General features: G+C 42.2%; 1 pseudogene; it reads left to right on the top strand.

Annotated features, from left to right (window-relative positions):
* The first annotated feature begins 1,897 nt into the window (after positions 1–1,897).
* LOC121157226 lies at positions 1,898–2,635 on the top strand (annotated as a pseudogene).
* The last annotated feature ends 5,842 nt before the right edge of the window (positions 2,636–8,477 follow it).

Here is an 8,477-nt window from a genome sequence, read left to right as displayed (position 1 = left end):
GCTCACTGAGGCTCTTCTGAACACTGGGGAAATTGAACTTGAACTTAGCAAAGGAAAATCAAAGTCAAGGCAACATTTCGATCTTAGAATTCAGCACCAGATGCTGGGATCTGTCAGGATGGGGATGTGAGGCACCCAGATGGGCCCAGTTGCAGTTCATATAATACGCAAAACAGACATTGCTTTCTTGGGGCCTTTGTTTCTGGAGATACTTATGAATTTTAACGGGAAACACACAGTACTTAAGATTCTGGAGCTGTGAGTGGACACATGGCTGGAGCTCAATCAGGTACCCTTACCCACACCTCAAAGAAAAAGTGACCCAGGAAGTAAGGATGTGTGGAAGGCTGGCTGGAAGGGGTAGCAGTCCCAGGAGACCCATGTTCCCATTGCAGGGGTGGCCGTGGTGCCAAGGCAGATTCCAGGGGCAAGGGCCAGTGCCTAAAATAAGAACCCCAGGAAGCAGGTGACATATTGAGAAATCACACTATGGCAAAGTAAGGGGAATTATAGAGAGAAGGAGGAAAAGTCTACAAAGGATGTAGTCTTAAGGAAAAGGAGGCTCTACTCCTTTCGGGGACCTTTGAGAAGCAAAGAGCATCATTCCAGCCTTTATCTATTGTGTTGGCCCCAGTTACTATGATGTTACAGTCTTCTGGCCCTCACGTCTGCATGGGCTGAGTTAGGTCCCTGAGTAAGGGCCCAAGCAGTAAGAACAACTGGCCAGCGCCGCTGTGGCCGAGTGGTTGTAATGGACACTGAGAGCATCACTTCCTGCTGCTACCCTGCTTCTCTCTGCTGTTTTATCTTTTTTTTTTTTAACCACCATGTATCTTTCTATCTCAGATATATACCTTGGTACTTCATTTTTTTGTGTTGCTAATGTAAGTGACATTATGTTTTTAATTTCAAATTTCACTTATCTATTGCTGCTATATAAGCAAGTGAGACTTTCTGTATATGAACCTTGTATTCTGCACTCTTGTGTAATTATTCCATTTCAGGATGTTTTGTACTTTTTGTGTGTTTGTTTTGCAGTTGTTCTTTTTTTTTTGTATGAGCAATCATATCATCTATATACAAGGACCATTCTTATTTTTTTCTTCCCAGTCTATGTGCATGTAATTTCATTTCTTGTCTTACTGCTTAGGTATGAATTTCAGTATAATGTTGGAAAGGAGAAGTGAGGATGAATAGTCTTACTTGGTTGTTGATGTGAGCAGAAAGCTTGTAGTTTCTCACCATGAAGTATTGGAGTTAACTGTGTTCTTAGACTTGACTGGCTAACATTCTGTTGAGGATGTTTGGATTTTTGTTCATGAGTGATTCTGAGCTATAGTTTTTGTTTACTTTTGGGGGGAAATGTCTTTGTTTTTTATAGGATAATACTGGACTTTTAGGATGAGCTGGGAGTATTCTCTAGTTTCTAGCTTCTGAAGGAGATGGTAGCAAGTCAGAATATTTCTCCTCTAAATGTTTGGTAGAACTCATCTGAGCTTAGTTATTGATTGCATTCCTTTAGTCGATATTCTCATTATCTGTTTCCTCTTGACAGATTGTCTTTCCTGAGGAACTGGTCCACTTTATCTAAACTTATCAAACCCGTGGGCATGATGTTGTCTACATCATTCATTTACTGTTCTTTTAATGTTCAAGAGTTCTATAGTAATGTCCTCTCCTGTTAATTTTAGTTATTTCTGTTTTTCCTACCCTCCCCCGCCGCCTTTTTAAAAATTTAATAGTAACTTATTTTTGAGTCATCCCAGCAACTATCTCCTCTTCGGTTTCCCTTTGGTCTCCCCACTGAAAAACCAGAGCCCCTGCTCACTCAGCGCCTGGGATCTGCAAGCAGCGCACCCACGAGGCTCTGCACCTATTTGGACTTTGACAATCAGAGATGACGGTAGAGGTGTCAGCATCAAATGCTCCTAGTTCATGGTATTCTCACCCAGTATATGCAAAATGCTGGCGACATTATCATCAGGCCATGGTTTGGATGCGAAGCCACCAGAATGCCTCAGGAAGGCAGTGTGGTCCTATTTCAGTTCTATGTGGTGCTGTTCCTGGGGTTCAGTCCCAAAGTGCTTATACTGGGGAGGCTGGGTACCCTCAGTTCTCCTATGACCATTGAATGGCCTCACAGGGCTTCCACTGCAGTGATCCACATTTTACAAGTTACGGGCAACTTCCTTATGACAGCAGTAGGAGCCAGGCCTCCACAGGAGAAGAACAAAGTGTGTGGGAAGAGGAGGAGGAAGAGGTTGAGACTGAGTCAGACAGGGAGGTAGAATGTGACCTGAGCAATATGGAAATCACCCAGGAGCTGCGCCAGTGCTTTGTCACGACTGATCAGCACAGAGCAGAACGACAGTGGCAACAGCAGCTGGATGCAGTGCCTGGATGACGGTGAATGCCAACCATGACCTCTACTACTCGCACTGGTCAGTAGAGCCCCCAGTGGAGAGGCCTGGCAAGCGGCATCAGACCAAGATGAAACTGCTGTATGGGGAGGCCACCGCCAAGATCCCAAGCCATGGAGGTAGCTGTACAGCTGAGCTTTGACAAGTACTGTGACAGGAAGCTGCCCAAGTACTGGCCGGCCCTCAAGTTCTGAGCCTGGGTCGCAGGGATGCCAGGTGGGTGCCTTCTGAACAGGGTCCCCAGCCTCACACACTCACCACCCATTCATTTTGAATACCCTCTCTTCATCTTTGCTCCTATACATCCTTAGGGAAAGGCATTAGACTGAGTCGATGCATAGTCACCAAAGTCCCCATGGGCGAGCAAGGGGTGACTTTCACCCGACTGGAAGTCAGTAGGATGTTTACTGTTGCCAGCAGGGAAAATGTTGTCTGGAAACAAAGTGATGCTTTCACATAACAAGGATTGATGACATTGTTGACAACAGCGCTCCATTCATTAAAGGTCTTTTCCCAGAGGCCAAAAACAAAAAAAAAAAAAAAAGATTTACTTCTTTTTATTGGAAAGGCAGATCCATTTACAGAGAAAAGGAGAGACAGAAAGACCCTCCAACTGCTGGTTCACTCCCCAAGTGGCCACAATAGCTAGAGCTGAGCCCATCTAAAACCAGGAGCCAGCAGCTTCCTGTGGGTCTCCCATGCAGTTTCAGGGTTCCAAGACTTTGGACCATCCTCAACTGCTTTCCCAGGCCACAAGGAGGATGCTAGATTGGAAGTAGAGCAGCCAGGATACAAACCAGTGACAATATAGGGTCCCTGCACATGCAAGGCAAGGATTTAGACACTAAGCCATTGCACCAAGCCCCCTCTTTCTTTCTCTTTTTTTTTTAGAAAAATTATTTTATCTGTTTGAAATGTATAATTACAGAGAGAGAGAACAAGAAAGTTCTTCCATCTGCTGGATCACTCCCCAAGTAGCTGCATCAACCTGGGATGGGCCAGGCCAAAGCTAGGAACCAGGAATTCCATCTGGGTCTTACCTGTGAGTAGCAGGGACCCACATACTCAGACTGTTGTCTGCTACTTTCCCAGTTAAATAAGCAGGTACCTGGGTCAGAAGAACATTTGTACTTGAACTCAGCCTCTGCTCTGAGATGCCAGTGTTGCAGGCAGCCATTTAATGTGCTGAACCCAGTGCTGGCCCTATTACTGGTGAATGTTCCATCTAAGATTGAGAAGAATGTGTATTCTCTTGTAGGATGATGTGGTCTATAGATGCTAATCATATCTAGTTGATACATGGTGCCGCTCAGTCCAGCTCTGTTCTTACTGATTTTCTGCCTGCTGGGTTTGTCCATTTGTGATAGTGGCATATTGCAGTCTCCAGATAAAAATGATACTTCCATTTATTTTACCTTGTATTCCTATCAGTTTTTGCTGTATGTGTTTTGATATTTTGTTAAGTGTATATATGTTATGGATTGTTATGGAGAATTGGCTGCTTTTATGTCACATGCTGCCCTTCTTCCTTCCTGGTCATTTTCCCTACTTGAAAATCTTCTCTGGCTAGTATTTTTTGTTTCTTTATTTTTCTGTCTGATATTAATATAGATGCTTCAGCTTTTTTTTTTTTTTTGGATTGGTGTCATCCTGTTCTCTCTCTCCTCCCCTATTCAAAGAAATAAATACATAAATCTTAATTTGGGAGTAAGATTTATTTATTTTTTTAAATAAATATGTGTACCAGTGCTTGAAGGGATAGGGTTAGCCAACTGAGCCATTGTACTGGGCCATATAAATCTTAATTTCATTTTATTTATTTGAAAGAGACACACAAAGAGGGAGAGACAGAGAGACACATACACACACGCACACACACACACACACACACACACACACACACACACAGAATCTTCTATCCACGTGGGCCAGTTGGAAGCCACGAATGAGAACTCCATCTAGGTCTCCCAGACAAATGGCAGGGACCCCAAGCACTTTTGCATTTTCTGCTGCTTTCCAAGTATGTTAACAGGAAGCTGGATCAGAAACAGAGCATCTGGGACTTGAACCAGCACTCATTTGTTTTAAGTGGCAGTTTAACCTGCTGCCCTTAAAATTTTAAGGGAAAATTTTATATGATTTCTTTTTCTCTCCTTCTTTAGAATACCAGTGATACCTCTTTTTCCCCACTTTTTTTTCAGTGCTCACCCAGAACTCCTCTCTCTCTGTCTTTGTCTCTCTCTCTCTCACTTTGTCTCTCTCTCTCTCACACACACACACAGTGGTTCCCCTGCATTGGTGGTGGCTTCTCTTTGTTACCTGCAGCCCAGCAGCATCTTTGTGACTCCTTGGTCCTGCCTCTGAGGGAGCATCAGAAAGGCAGCAACAGCGTCATGCTAATCACTCTCCACGGCATCCTGCCACGTGTGTGGGATGCGTCATCTCAGATCATCACAAGGCAAAAGCGAGTGTAGTGCAGGAACATATTCAGAGAGAAAAATATATTATTACAGTATATTACTATAATGTTTTAATTTTATCACATTATTGTTAATTAATTTTTTGGACTTACTTTAAAAAAGAAAGAATTAGAAGGAGGGGAGGGAGAGTGTGTGTGTATGAGGGAGAGAGATTTGCCATCCAGTAATTTACTCCCCAAATGCTCACAATGGCTGAGGCTAGCCCAGGAGTCAAGAGCATTTTCCAGTCCTATATGGGTGCAGGGATCCAAGCACTTGAGCCATCTTTTGTTGCTTTCTCAGGCACATTAGCAAGGAGCTGAATGGGAAATGGAGCAGCTAGGACTCAAATTTATGCCCATACGGAATGCTGGTTTGCAGGTGGTAGTTTAACCAGCTGAACTACATCTTCATTTTATTTGAAAACCAAAAAGACAGAGACACATGTAGATAGGTATCTTCTGTCTGCTGATTTGCTCCCCCAGATGCCTGCAACATCTAGGGCTAGCCCAGGCTGAAGCCAGGAGCCTGAAACTCCGTCCAGATCTCCCTTGTGGGTAGCAAGGAACCCAAGCAATTGAGCCATCATTTGCTGCCTCCCAGGGTGCGCGTTAGCAGGAAGCTAGAAGCTCAAGCAGAGCCAGGCTTCAAACGTAACATCTTTGGCATGGAAGGTGCATGTCCTGAACAGCTTCCTAACCACTGAGCCAAACACTTATCCCCTGTTGTTAATGTCATGTCATGCCTAAATTATGAATTAAATATCATCATAGCTATGTATCTATTGGGAAAGGCATAGCATAGATAGGACTTGATACTACACATGTTTTCAGATTTCTTTTGAGGTCCACATGTTCTGTGAAGAACAGGGGTGACTCCTGTGTATAAGATGCATTTTTAATTATACATAATGCATATGTATTCTGGTGGTTGCCCTAGAATTTGCCATAAATATATGTGTACGTGGGTGTTGTATACCAATATAGATATATGTGGGTGTCAAAAAAGTTCATTGGAAGCCAGAATTGGAAAAATGTGTATTTTGGTGTGAAAAATTCTAAAATCTAAACATGTTAGAGAGTCTTCAAAAATTCACATAGATGCATTTTACAAAAAAAAAACTGTGCAGAGATTTCAAAATTATACACAAAATGTTATATACATAATGTGTATACAAGTACAAGCTCACTGTCATGTAACACTACACTACTTCATAGGTAGTGTATCTGGTAGCAACAAAAGATACAATAAAATATTCCTAATTCTGTCCTCCCACTCCTTTTGTCATTGCTATTATTCATTATTCATTTCCCTTATACACAAGTATCCTCAGCTGTGTACACACTCACACAGAGGCACTGAAGCATGCACGATTAAATACATTATTGCTGTTTTGATTTTGAACCAACTGGTATCAATTAAGAATAAGAAAAATGGAAAGTTTTTGCTTTTTTCTCGCTTGTCCTTAGTCCAGGGCTTCCTCTCATGATTGTACTCTAACCTATTCCATTTTCCTTTTCTCAAAAAATTCTTTTCGATGATTCTTGCAAGGCCAGTCTGCTGGCAACAGAACAACCGCAATTTTTGTTTTGTCTGAGAAAAATCTTTGTCATTCACTTTAAAGGGTAATTTCACAGAGGACATAATTTTAAGTTGGTGACTTTTTTTCTCTTCTTAGTTGAAATATTTGCTTCTGGTCTCTTGCATGCATGGTTTCTGAAGAGAAGCCAGAGGTCATGTTCTTTGCTCTACTCCACGTAAACTGTTTTCTCCCAGTGGCTTCTTTCAAGGTTTTATGTATTTATTTATCTTTGATTTTCTCAAATTTGGCTATGATATTCAGAGGTGTCATTTTTGAGTGGTTATTGAGTTTTGGCATTTATCCGATTTGATGTTCTCCTGGCTTTCTGTGTTTGTAGTTTGGAATTTGATATTCATTCGGCGGGCATTTTCAATCACTGTTGCTTCCAATATTATAAAAGATCTTCCAAAAGTTCATGGGAAATACATATTATGAAAAAAAAATGTGCCTGGATTTTAAAATGTTTTGCACTAATAAAAGCTCATGCTGACTTGTTGTGACATATCTGAACAGGATCTTGCTTGAGGCTTTAAAAAGGATAAAACATGTTTTTTTTAAAGCCTGTATCACAGCAACATGAATTTGGCTAAAATTGAAATTGAAGCAAAGAAAAAACACTGTATTTATGGTGAAGCCTGGGTGGAGAAAAAACGAGGCTCAATCTTTGATGCTTTATGAAAAGTTTATGAGGACAAAGTCCCAAAAAGATCAGTGATATGATAATTAGGGAGCTCATTTTCAGAAAGGACATGCTGATATTGAAGATGAAGCACATAGCCGTAGCTATCCACATCAAGTTGAAAGGCAAAAATGCATCTCACTGACGGCTTTCAATTAAAGAAGACCAGGGCTAGCACCGTGGTCCACCTTTGAACGTCAGCTTCCCACATGCACACCAGTTCATGTCCCAGCTGTTCCACTTCCCATCCAGCTTCCTGCCTGGAAGAGCAGTAGAAGATGGCCTGAGTCTCTGACACCCTACACCCACATGGGAGATCCAGAGAAGAAGCTCCTGGCTCCTGGATTCAGATCAGCTCTGCTCTATCCCTTGCAGCCATTTGGAGAGTGAATCAGCAGATGGAAGATCTTTCCTTTTCTGTAAAATCTGTTTTTCAAATAACAATTTAATAAATAAAGCTCCATTGTTGTCTGCAGCTCTGGGCACAAAGGTGGTACCCATTGGACAGATGTAAATGACCTCCTGTTCTGTTGGGATGTGGGGCTCCATTCTCAAGAACATGCTTTGGGCAGGACATCGCTCCCTGCTTTGGAAGGGGGCTTGTAAGATCAGCCTGGGTGGTATGGGGAGAAGGCTCAGTGACAGAGAAAAACTGATGATGGAGTCTGGTAGTGATGTGCCTTTGAGTCAGAGCTAAGCAAGCTGTCCTAAAAGTTGGTCCTGAATGGAAGCATTTATCAAGGTAAATGTCCTGAGTCCATGCTGACTTCATTGCACTGGCTTTGTTTTATATTGTTTCATCTGCCCGAGTATGGAACCTTGGAACTCCTGGAGAGATGAATGGGAAGATTCCATGTGCTAATCTCATTTCCAAATGTAATTGGTGTCTGAATTATGAAGCTCTCTGCTTCCAAAGGCTACATTAGCAGAGCCATCCATCGTCCTCTTCATCTAAATGGGCTGGGGTGCCACTGTGAAACATGTTCATTGTTCCCATCACGAAAGAGCAGTGGAGTTTGGTACAACCTTTCTGGAGGGCCATTTGCAATATGTATCAAAATTTTAAGTTTCGAGAACCTTCAGCCCAGCCATTTCATGTCAAAGATTTCATCTATCACAAGGAAGTAATTGGACAAATGGATGAGGATATTTGTGTAAAGATGTTCATTGCAGCTTTGTTTATATTTTTGAAAAATTGGAAACATTCTCAATATCCCACAGTAGAGAACAAGGTGCGTAAGTTATATGATAGCCACACAATGGCCTGCTTACTACCTAACTGTTGCCAAAGATGAGGTAGAGCTGCAGGTGAGGAAAAGCTACCATACTACTCAGAA

This window comes from Ochotona curzoniae, unplaced genomic scaffold, assembly GCF_017591425.1.
Source record: "Ochotona curzoniae isolate NIBS_2020 unplaced genomic scaffold, NIBS_Ocur_1.0 contig_3520, whole genome shotgun sequence".
NCBI classification, from domain to species: Eukaryota; Metazoa; Chordata; class Mammalia; order Lagomorpha; family Ochotonidae; genus Ochotona; species Ochotona curzoniae.
The sequence above is the reverse complement of the archived record's forward strand: the minus strand, read 5'-3'. Positions and strand labels throughout refer to the sequence as shown.